This window comes from Coptis chinensis, chromosome 6 (assembly GCF_015680905.1).
Source record: "Coptis chinensis isolate HL-2020 chromosome 6, ASM1568090v1, whole genome shotgun sequence".
Taxonomy (NCBI): domain Eukaryota; kingdom Viridiplantae; phylum Streptophyta; class Magnoliopsida; order Ranunculales; family Ranunculaceae; genus Coptis; species Coptis chinensis.
In genome coordinates this window covers 76568584-76579709 of record NC_141461.1, presented here as the reverse complement: position 1 = coordinate 76579709, position 11126 = coordinate 76568584, and the positions used below count along the sequence as shown (strand labels likewise).

The window sequence follows — 11126 nt, the reverse complement described above, 5'->3', positions numbered from 1 at the left end:
CGTCACAACAAATCATATCATTTGTGACTGTTTTAAATAAACGGTTATGCATTCATCCTTTTTAACGATCATAAAACCATAAAAAAAAACGGTAACAACTGCTCAAAAACCGTCTAAAAAAAACGTATCTTTTGTGACAGTTCTGGCAAAACCATGAAAAATGTTATAATTTTTTTCAAAAAAAAAAAAAACCTGTATATATTTGAAAACAGACATTTCACATTGAATTGGACCTGTCCAACAAATATACACCTAAAATATAATCCATTAAATTCAAATAGCATTCATAAATGCTAATTCCATTGAACATTCCATTAGCAAAAATAGACATAAGACTTGGGTAATCAATAAGTACTTAATAATATACAAATGAATAGATTAAGAAAAATTGTGACCAAATCACATTCACGTCAAACACTCGTGATTAGTCTTCATCATAGTTCGAAAGACGTTCTTAGAGACACTGAACAAACTACGAGCTTTGACATCTATCCGAGGTGGAAGTCTTCTTGCTGCTATACGATATCTTTGGTTGAATTTTATGGGCTTTGTGGACTGACCACAAGGTGCCTGAAACAAAGTTAGTATGAATCGGAATTGCAACCCAAAAATTGCACAGAAATCAGTGTTGTTAGATAACGTTGTGGCAGCCACTAAGTGCCTGAAACATAGTTCATTATGTTGATGAATTGCAAACCAAAAACTGCTCCCAAATCAGTCCTTGCATTTGATTCCTGCTTGCAATCAAACACCAAATCACCAATAAGTATTTTGATCACAAAAGAAACCTCGAGTAACAAGCCCATTAATGTCTACTCATTGATAAAAAAAGACTAAATATGAACAACTGAATGAATAAATTTGAAGTGTATTTTCAGTAGGGAATCTTTAGTTGAACCCAATATAAAAACTTAAGACAGACAGTCAGTTTGGATTATAGTATGCTGTGGGTCACATCAATGAAAGAGACTCCTTGAGCTTTTTAAAGTCAAACCAATAACTTTGCTTTTAAAACAAACAGTCAGACTATCCAATGGAAGAAAATCAAGCAGAATTATATGTTCCTTATTTGTTGAAAACAAAGACGTTTTTCTAATGTTCATCACCAACCATGAAAGATTAAGAAGTGCTAGTGCATAATTTACAACGTAAAAATTGTGAAGTCGTTTTTCTAATGTTTATCTCAAGGAAATTAGGATCAAACTACCTTGTGACAAGGTCCTCTTGAAAAAAAGACCAAGCCATGACGAAGAAACAAAACACCAAGCCCATACTAACAGTAAAAGCTCTGTAATTATATAGGAGAAAGGAAAACAATAGTATCATAGTCATACCTAAACAAAATGAGTAAAAATTGCTTGCCATGACTGTCACGGGCAGTTGAGCTTTCCAAACATCCACGCAAATAATTGCTCACCAAGATAGATGACATGTAAAACTATTACCTCACAAATGCAATAAGAAAGAACTAATTGAGCCGCTTAGGCAGAAATATTCCACAAACACATGCCAATGCAAGTTAATACTTACATAAAGAGACGTTAAAGCTTTAAGTGCCATTTAGAAGAGATTGAACATTTCCTTATTTTTTTCCCTGCATAGGCGTGAAAATTTAAGAAACATGAAACAATGAAAACATCTAAATAACATACGAGATTCTTAGTATTTTTATTGAAACATAATAACAAATGTAACAAAAACTGTAAAATGAAATCTTACCCACACTTGAATCATTTCTTATCTTAATTACATACTAAAGTTGTGAAGTTGATTGTGCAATCCCAAGTCTTTGAGGCATTATTATTTTTGAGCTCAAGATTCACAACTTAGAAACTACAACAAAGATAGACACACAACAAAAAAACCACATTGTTCTGAATGACATGACATGAATCCACAATGAACATCTATGGATCACTCATTTGAATGACATGAATCCACAAAGTCAAAATCCATTAGCAGTAATAAAAAGGATATACACACAACAAAAAACCTTGGGGAAAAAGAATAACTAACATAAACCTACACTAGCAAAACACGGAGAAACTTACGATTGTCTTAATTTTTGGCATTTTTCTCCAATGTATCTAGGGATTGGGCAAGTAATTGAGCGACTTCTTAAAACCCGCACAAAAAGGGAAACTTACTCCTTTATGAGTAAGCGATAGTAAGGCGTACTACACAAGAAGTATATCCACAACTAAACTTACAATTCTTTAGTTTTTTGTCACTCTTGCGGTCGGGAAAATTCATACTCGATACATTCAGGTCGGATATCCTCCTAAAACAAAATGGTTTGATCAAATAACTTCGAGACCACCTTTACGAATTACAGTCGATATCGAGTTAAAAAGATCACGAAAACAATCATATAGTGGCAAAAGGCCTTACAGTTCTTTTAGGTTTCTCAAGAGAGAAATGTTAGAAGGAATAGGACCCTCCATATTTGTTCCTTGCATATCTCTGCATTGGTCCAGGGGCCACATAATTGTTAGTAAATTTTGCAACATTTCTAAAAACAAAAATAAGAGATACAACAGATATTGATAAAGTCGATTCGTTCGGTACTCCGCGAGTTTGAGTCCCGGCCCACTCTCCAATGAAACCGGGTATTCTCCCAGTGATACCAGAGCCACCTATCCTACTGCAATTAGTAACCGAATTTCAGACATTCATCATTTCATCACTTAAAATGGACTGCAACTTAATTTAGTAACAAAATAGAGTTAAATGGATAAAGTCAAAATAGGTGCAAGCTAGAGCAAAGGCAAAACAGAGTTAAATGGAATATATAATTTTGCCAAACAACTGAAAGAAATGGCCGGGTGGAAACATAATGAACTTCAAATTAATAGATAAACATAAAACTCACATTCATCATCTGGTATAACTTGAGCATTAGACTTGAATTCTCCAGTGAAAGTCAGAACAATGAACATCTACATGGAATGTTTCCTTACGTTAACTAATCAAATGTTTCCTTGCATGGGAGTGGAATGACAGAAACCAGAAATAGGCATCTTCTTTTAAAAAAAATCACCAAAAGTAAGTAGCACTTATATTTCTTCAAAAAAATCTCCAAAATGTCAAACATTTAAACACAAATGCCTTAACAAAAATCCAAGGAAACGTACAAGCCTATGAATCCTGCTATCAACCTAAACTTACTGTCTTTATCCTTCCTGTTCCTCTCCAAATGCTTACGAATAGCAACCGCCTTCTTAATCAAATGGTACAGATCTTTAGGGATCTCAGGTGTAAGCCCTATAACCCCGCAATATAAAGCAACCAATTTTAATTATCAGCACTTATAACTCAGATACAATAAATAAATAGACACTAATGAAAGCAATACTGTGTGCCTTGAGAATATGCAAGATCTTGCTACCAGTGACACTTTTAACCTGAAAACATAATGGAAAGGAGAGTGAATCTCAGTATTGATGAAATGGTTAATAAATATTAAATTAGATTTGAGTGGTTGTTTGTTTTTGTTGCTTACATCTTGAGAGCCAAGTTGGAGAACTTCACTTGTATGAAAAAGCCAACGACCCAATGATGGCGTAAACCCACTTCGTGAAATTCAATCTAGAACAATGGTAGCCTCTAGGGTTCTCGGTGGCAGAGATAAGAATTAACAGGGAATGGAGGGAGAGAGAGAAGGTTAGGGTGAGGGTAAAAGTGTTTGAACGTGGGCTACTGGGCTGTGTTTATTTTTTAGTGTTGTGGCGCACGGGACCGAAAACTAAATGGTCATATAAGATGGTGACATAAATCACATCACAAAACACATTTCAAAACAGTCACAAAATTTGTGACCGTTTTGAACAGAACAGTCACAAAATAACATTTTAAAACTATCACAAAAAGCCTTTTTTCTACTAGTGAAGGCACAACCCGTAAGCTTTTATCATTGAATAAAGATGTTTTGCTTGGTCGGTACATCGATGTCCCCGGAATTGATCCTAATGTTGTATGTCATAAGTTAAATATTAACCCAAATGCTAAACTAGTTCGGCCAACGACCTTGAAAGTTATCCCTTAGATTTCAAAAAAGCAATAAATGAAGAGGTCGAAAATCTCAAAAAAAGTTGGCTTCATTAGGAAGGTCAATCAATTCTCGAATGGGTTGCTAACATAGTAGCGGTCCCAAAAAGAATGACACAGTTCACCTTGCGTAGAGACTTTACCAACTTAAATCAAGAAACTCCTAAGGATAGTTTTCCTTACCAAGAATTGACCGACTTGTGGACTAGACCTATGGCCACTAATTCATGTCGTTCATGGATGCCTACAGTGGTTACAACCAAATCCCACTGACAGAAGAAGACCAAGAGAAAATCTCATTTGTAACAGAGCAAGGAATTTACTGTTATAACGTCCTCCCATTCGGCCTTAAGAACACTGGAGCGACCTACCAACGACTTGTCACCGATATGTTCAAAGACATGTTAGGTGACACCATGAAAGTCTACATAGACGACATGGTTGTCAAAAGCAAGAAAGTTTGAGATCACTTAGATCACCTCACACAAGCGTTCTCCAGACTGCGGTGAACTCAGATGAAACTTAACCCCGAGAAATGCCTTTTTGGAGCATTCTCTGGGAAATTTCTGGGGTATCAGGTCTCACAACGTGGGATAGAAGCTAACCTAGATCAAATTCGAGCGTTCTTGGACATGCTCGACCCAAAAACAAAGAAGCAGATACAGAAACTGTCAGGAATGGTGGCAGCTCTAAACCGATTCAATGCATTTAATACAGAAACCTTATCTTTTTCAAACGATCTAATGTCTCTTTTAAAACTGAATCCAATGCATTAAAACGATCTAATGTCTCTTTTTCAAGGCTACTCAAATAGAAAAAGTCTGACACCATCAAGTCTGCACATCTTTGCTTTCTTACTCTTTATCTTATCACTTATTATTTGAACATGATCACCAAATATGTTGGGACAACCCTGCATATATCTATATATGTGGTCTTTAAAAGTATCGAAAGGGAACAAACAAACTAAAAATGTTAAGGTTCTTTGACGCATAATTAGACTCCCATTTGTAACAGATTTCACATGTTAGCTTATCCATTAACCTTATTGACCATTTATCCACGTTCCAAAGATGTGGCTGTAATATTGGTATAAGTGCTTGTTCATTAGCTAGAGGTGGAGTAAGCCTTTACTTTAGTACTTTCTTGCTATCCTTTAAAAGGATTAGCATATCCTCAGAAAGTGTGAAACAAAATAAGGCCTCCAATTCAAGAGTATCAAATAGGATGAAAAATATTGAAATTTAGTAGAATGGTAAAGGAGGAACTCGTTCACCAGTCGCTAAAAAATATCGTACTCTCATTTGTAGTTGCCAAAAAATAACTACCACAATTAACATATACATGGACACATTCAAACAAACAAACAAACAAACTAGTAGAAAAATAATGTGCAAAGTCTATTTATATGTGTCAAACCCGCAGTATTCCTAAGAAAGTGTGATTTACCTTGAGAGTGAAAGATTTGTGACAAGTTTCATTTCCATTATTATTAGCAATAACCTCTGGCAAAGAATAAGGTGTCATCCATGTCCACACGAAATCAACAAATATTTTTTATGAACAGGCTAAATGTAAAATCAACTTGCCACTTCGATTTTCAAAATTGGGTAAGTTGAAGTAAGTATGTACCATCATCAATATTTTGACTACGTCAGTGCTAAAGCCCTCTGAAAGTACTCCCGCTTCTCCGGACGAATTTCACCTCCTCCAGAAGACATACCAACTTCTAATAGACAACCAATTTCATTAACAATAACATTCTGCAAAACATAAATCAAAGTCACTTCAAACCTTAAAATAATCTCAAACAAAAAATAAAATCAAAATTAGTTCAACTACATTTGAACTTACCCAATCATAAGGAGGTGGTTTATATAGGGTAATGTAAGGAGGGGTATCACGAGGGTTAAAGTTCATAAGGTAAGGATGACTGATCGCGTTATACCACTCCAAGTACGTATCCACATAATCTCATGGAGTTTGAGAAAGAGGTACTCTATTCTGCCCTAGTATAATATAATGATCCCTACACTCCCAGTAGTGGTCCACAATTCCCGTATTAATTTTTCCAGTTTTGTTTCTTGAAGATGACAGAGATGGAGACGGTGATGATGGTATACATTGTTGGATTCCAAACTGACGCAACACCATTTCCCCAAAATACACCTCGTTTATGTTAAAAAAGCATATACCCCCACTGTAAAATGTAATATCCTCCAACGGGCAGACGCCTCGAACTTTTCCGTATGGATTCCAAATTACCTATTAAGTTCAAAATTAAAATTAACAAACAAGATTTCAAAAACTATGTGTATTTAAATAAACTAACAAACTATGCTTACATCATGACGTGTCATCTTATCCATCATCAACCTAAAATGCTTCAATGCCCCCAATGGATCGAGATAGGTTGACATGCCATTTGCCCATCGCATGACATGCGACAATGTATTCACATAATTCATGTTCAGGGGAAGGCTAAACATTGGGAAATGCTCATATATCCATGCCTATAGTTATTGCAAAAAAATTATAGTTTCAGTACACACTTGTGAATGCAAAAACAAATAAAAATAATAAAAATAAAATAACTATTAATTACGTGCAGAAAGTCATAAACACTGTACTCTGTCTTTTGTTAGCTTTTGTCGCGACCCCAAGGTTCTTGTATATATATGCCAACATTGCTGCCCCTAAGCAAAATCTTTGATATTCGATCCTTGAACTTCATAAGTGCTTTAAGATACACAACTAGAACGAAAACTCCGGACTGGTCACAGAACATAGTACAACCAAAGAAGAACAAAAGGTATCCTCTAACGGCACGTTCAATCTCTTCCTCACTTGATCCTTCATCTGTTTTTTTCTTCTTCTTCTTCCCTTTTCCCTTTCCTTTCTCATTGTCTTCTTTTCCATCACCTTCTTCTTTTGGGTCTTTCACCTTCTCTGCCAAATGTTTCTTAAGCACTTCTAGTTTTATTTGTGTGGTGGTTCCTGGCATCACTTTATCATTCAATTTTTTTTCTAACCCAAGAACCTCAAGGAGCAGGGTTTTCGCCTCAGCATTTGATATTTTCAACTCACCAGACATTGGTTTTCCATTGATAAGAAGGTTAAAATTTTGTTTGACATCATCCAGGGTGATGGTCATCTCCCCAAATGGAAGATGAAAAGAGTTGGTCTCCGAATGCCATCTTTCAAAAAAGGCACAAGCCAACACCAGATTCACGTGCCTATATACACAGACACCAAACCATGTAACCCGGTTTCTCTCAACTTCTTGTGGAAACATTTACATTCATTTTCCAATTTCCACTGATCCAATTTGGCCAAGTGTTGAATGCACCTTATAACACCACGCTCCTTAAATAAAAACAATGTGAATTACGAACTCATGAAAAGGAAACGACGAACAACATGAATTACAACTATTAGTTAGTGGTTTATAAAGACCAATAAACTTAATTATCAATGCATTTAAATTACCTTTCCAATCCATACATCGCGAGCCACGTGACACTTATAACCATACAAAATGGAGGAGTCCGTAGGACCACCACAAAACTTGCCTTCGTTAGCCTCCAAGTCTTTAGTTTGAGTTTTACCTTTTCTTTTTTATTCGCTCTGACCTCCTCCATTTCCTTAGACTGATCACCATCACTTTCATTTTCGCCATCATTGTCGACATCTTCTTCCATACCCTCACCATCATTATTGTCACCATTACCATCCATAGCCACAAGATGGGAACTATAACCACCATCTACATTCTCAGTCTCATTGACATCCATATGAATTTCACTATTTTCCGCTTCGACCTCGACACAATGGGTTTTTCGAGAATCCATTGCCACTTTCTTGTTCTTCCTTAAGTTTGAAGCGATTCGTGGGGGCTTTCTTTTATTTTTTAAAGGTTCTTCATTACTAACCAATTTTAATTTCCTTTGATCATTATCCCATCTTCTGGTTATCTTTTTCCTTGCCATTGCTACAAAACAATCAACTCAATCATAAATGTGATAATGACACTTCTATATTTCCAAGAATTTTAATTTTCCAACGTTCCAACATCCTATAAATCTCCTTAGCAATTAGAATAGACTAATACAACAAAAATAGTTAAAACAATGCAAAAACGAGATTACGCAAATACAATATGAAACAACAAAACCTCACCCCATAGCTAGTAGCGATGAATATTGCTAGGTAAGTATTCTAAAGAGATGTCATTTTCCCACGAAAAAACTCATTGCACTGAAAAACTTGAACTCAATTATTAAAAAAAAAAAATAGAACACCCATTGCATATCATTAATATTCTTTTTCTTTTCGCTAAATTATACTAGTATTGCCTGTTGTGAGCATTTGACAAAACAAAGTTGTATGGCATTATACTGTATTAATGTATCTCATCCAACTCCGCACACTGCAATGTGAACAAATTGACAGACTTCTCATATTATTTTTTTTGAGAAAAACTAACTTTTTAATTTAATTTGACAGACTTCTCATATAAAATTGTCCAATCATTCATAACTTCCCCTCACACATTTGACTGAAAATCAAACTTTACAAATATTATGACTATAACTAAATTGGGTATTAGTTAAAACTGAACAAAATCATCGGCAGAACAATTGAAGGAAACAATTTACTTCAATGTGTCAACAACCACGTGACCCAAGTAAAACAACATAATTATTACAACCTTCAGTCACTGAATTTGATACACTACAAAATTTCAATTTCCCATTTCACATTAGTACTCAGTGCACAAAAAAAAAACACTATATACTGTTAGGGTTTTAATGGAGAAGAGGAACCTGAAAATTGAGAAGAAGAAAAGAGAGAGATTATGAAGGCGCGATTACAAGTTGGGTTTTTTTGTTTCTTTGAGAATATGATGAGGGGCGTGGGAGGAGGAAAGTGGAGTGGGTTTTTTCTGGTGGAGGAAAGTGCGAAAGGTTTTTTAGTGAACCAGCTGGTTTTTGCTAACCCTTGACCAATATAACAAAAAACCAATATAACCAATCACCCGAGTACATGGAGCCTGCCCCTTTTAATTTTCTTGTGGACCAAACGGTTTTCTCTTAACCCAAACTGGTTCCTGGGTCGGAGAGTGCCCTTTTAGGAACCGGAGCGTGTATTCAGGACCCCATTACCACCCACCAAAAATATCTTACTCACTCCAGCGCAACATTCACAATGCAACCTTGAGACCGAGCGCCGGAGTATTGTGGGAATCTCAAATTTCTATTTATTCATTATATCCTTGTTCACAATTAGTTTACTTTCCTCAATTCAAACAACCCCCTAACCTAACAACCACCCTCAACCCTCTCCACCCATTCTCCACCACCCCAACCCTACTACACATTCTCTGGCAGTCGTAATCTGATCAAGCCAAACTCCCAAGCTTTTTTTTTCTTTTAAATAAATGAAAAATTACTCACTCTCGATCACTAACTTTACAACAATCATTCAATCAATTAAACTACTAATCTGAGAACCCCAACCATGATGTTGGGCATTGCTAGTGGACATTGGTGGGGTGTAAGAGGATGAAGAAAATATGAGAAAAGAAATCTAAAGAAAAGGGAATATAAATAGATAACTGATAAGAGCCCAAAACTGTAGTTTTAACCCTGTAACAGTCATACTTTTAGACCAATTATGTGAGAAATAATTAAGAGTTAACACTGAGTACGTGTTTTTATGCATTTCAGGTTTCAAAGTCCATTATGTGCATAAAGGTGCCACTTTAGCGAGATAAAGGAGCAAAGGTCGGTTACTAAGGAGTTCCGTGATTAAAGGCCAAGATTCAAGAAGACAAAGCCTTTCTAAAGCCCGGTCAAAAGCTGAAAAGTCGACGCGGGCAGAAACAACACACAAGTCAGTAGAACTTTCGAAGGCCGTATCTTTGGACTCAGACCTCGGAATGGGGCCTACCTTATGTCAAAACGACCGGCTCGGAAAGAGCTTTCCAATGGTCTAAGCCTTGATCCAATCAGAGGAGCAGAAGTGGACGAAAAGTCTGTTGAAGGCAACTGCAGATGAAGAGGCCTTTTTGGACTGAAAGAATTGGGTTTTGGGCCTGATTCTCTGGCCCAAAACATGGCTCCAAGCCCATGCACGATTTTTGGATCTGAAAGTATAAAAACCAAAGCTTCACTCTTTGTTAATGGTAGCTAATTAGACCTAAAACTATATAGAATTCTAGATCTAGTTTTCAGTAGAGTAATTAAGTTTAAGTTCCATTTTCAATTCTTGTTTTAGATTAAGTCTTTGAATCATTGTTCTTGATTGATTAGATAAATAAAATAGTTATTTTTATCAATTTCGATTTTTGTCATTTCAATTTATGGATCTAATTTTAATTCTTGTTGATTATCATTTCAGTAGTTGAAGTAGATTGAAACATTGTTAGTTAAATTAGTTAAAGTTTAAGTTAAATTTTAATATGATGTGTAGTTATAATTCAATGGGAAATGATGGTTTGATGACTCAAGGCTAAAACCTCCATTAGAGGGGTTGATGAAACCTTGATGAAAACTTAGTGGTATAGTGTAGAAGCATTGTAGAATCTATTCCACTCTAGAAGGTCGTGATTCGCCATGAGAATGGGTGGATGACCTCACATGCTAGTTAGTATTCGGGTAGAAATACCATGAACACTAGGGATTAGAACTCGAATTTCTTGCCGTAAGAACGTAAGAATCGAGATACAAGAATCTATGCTAGGTTATTAAGTTGGATTCGAGGTGGATTCAATTCCCCTCTAATCCTTTATCTAGATTCAAAAACAATCATATTTCCATAGCATTCGTAGTTAAATTCAACATAATCAATTTCATATTGTATCTGTAGTACAACACCTTTCGTAAAGCTCTCATTAGACTTAAACCCGATTAATTAGATTAGAAAACATTCCATGCTAGAGAACTAGGAGTGGAACGAATTTGTTACTCCACTCTATTTCGATAGAATTGAGAGTAGAAACTTTGATAAATATAGACACGTAACAAATAAGTTTTTAGTTTACTTACGTTTTGAGTTTCATTGTTCATTTCGTAGGT

The 11126-nt window shown here is 35.7% G+C and overlaps 1 long non-coding RNA gene across 1 annotated transcript; it reads right to left on the bottom strand.

Annotated features, from left to right (window-relative positions):
• Nucleotides 1-350: 350 nt before the first annotated feature.
• On the bottom strand, nt 351-1970 carry LOC147494539 (uncharacterized). Its single transcript, XR_015198995.1, has 4 exons — nt 1720-1970; nt 1531-1594; nt 1335-1438; nt 351-734 (listed from the first exon to the last, which is right to left on the bottom strand). It is a non-coding gene; the product is annotated as an uncharacterized LOC147494539 (long non-coding RNA).
• Nucleotides 1971-11126: the final 9156 nt, after the last annotated feature.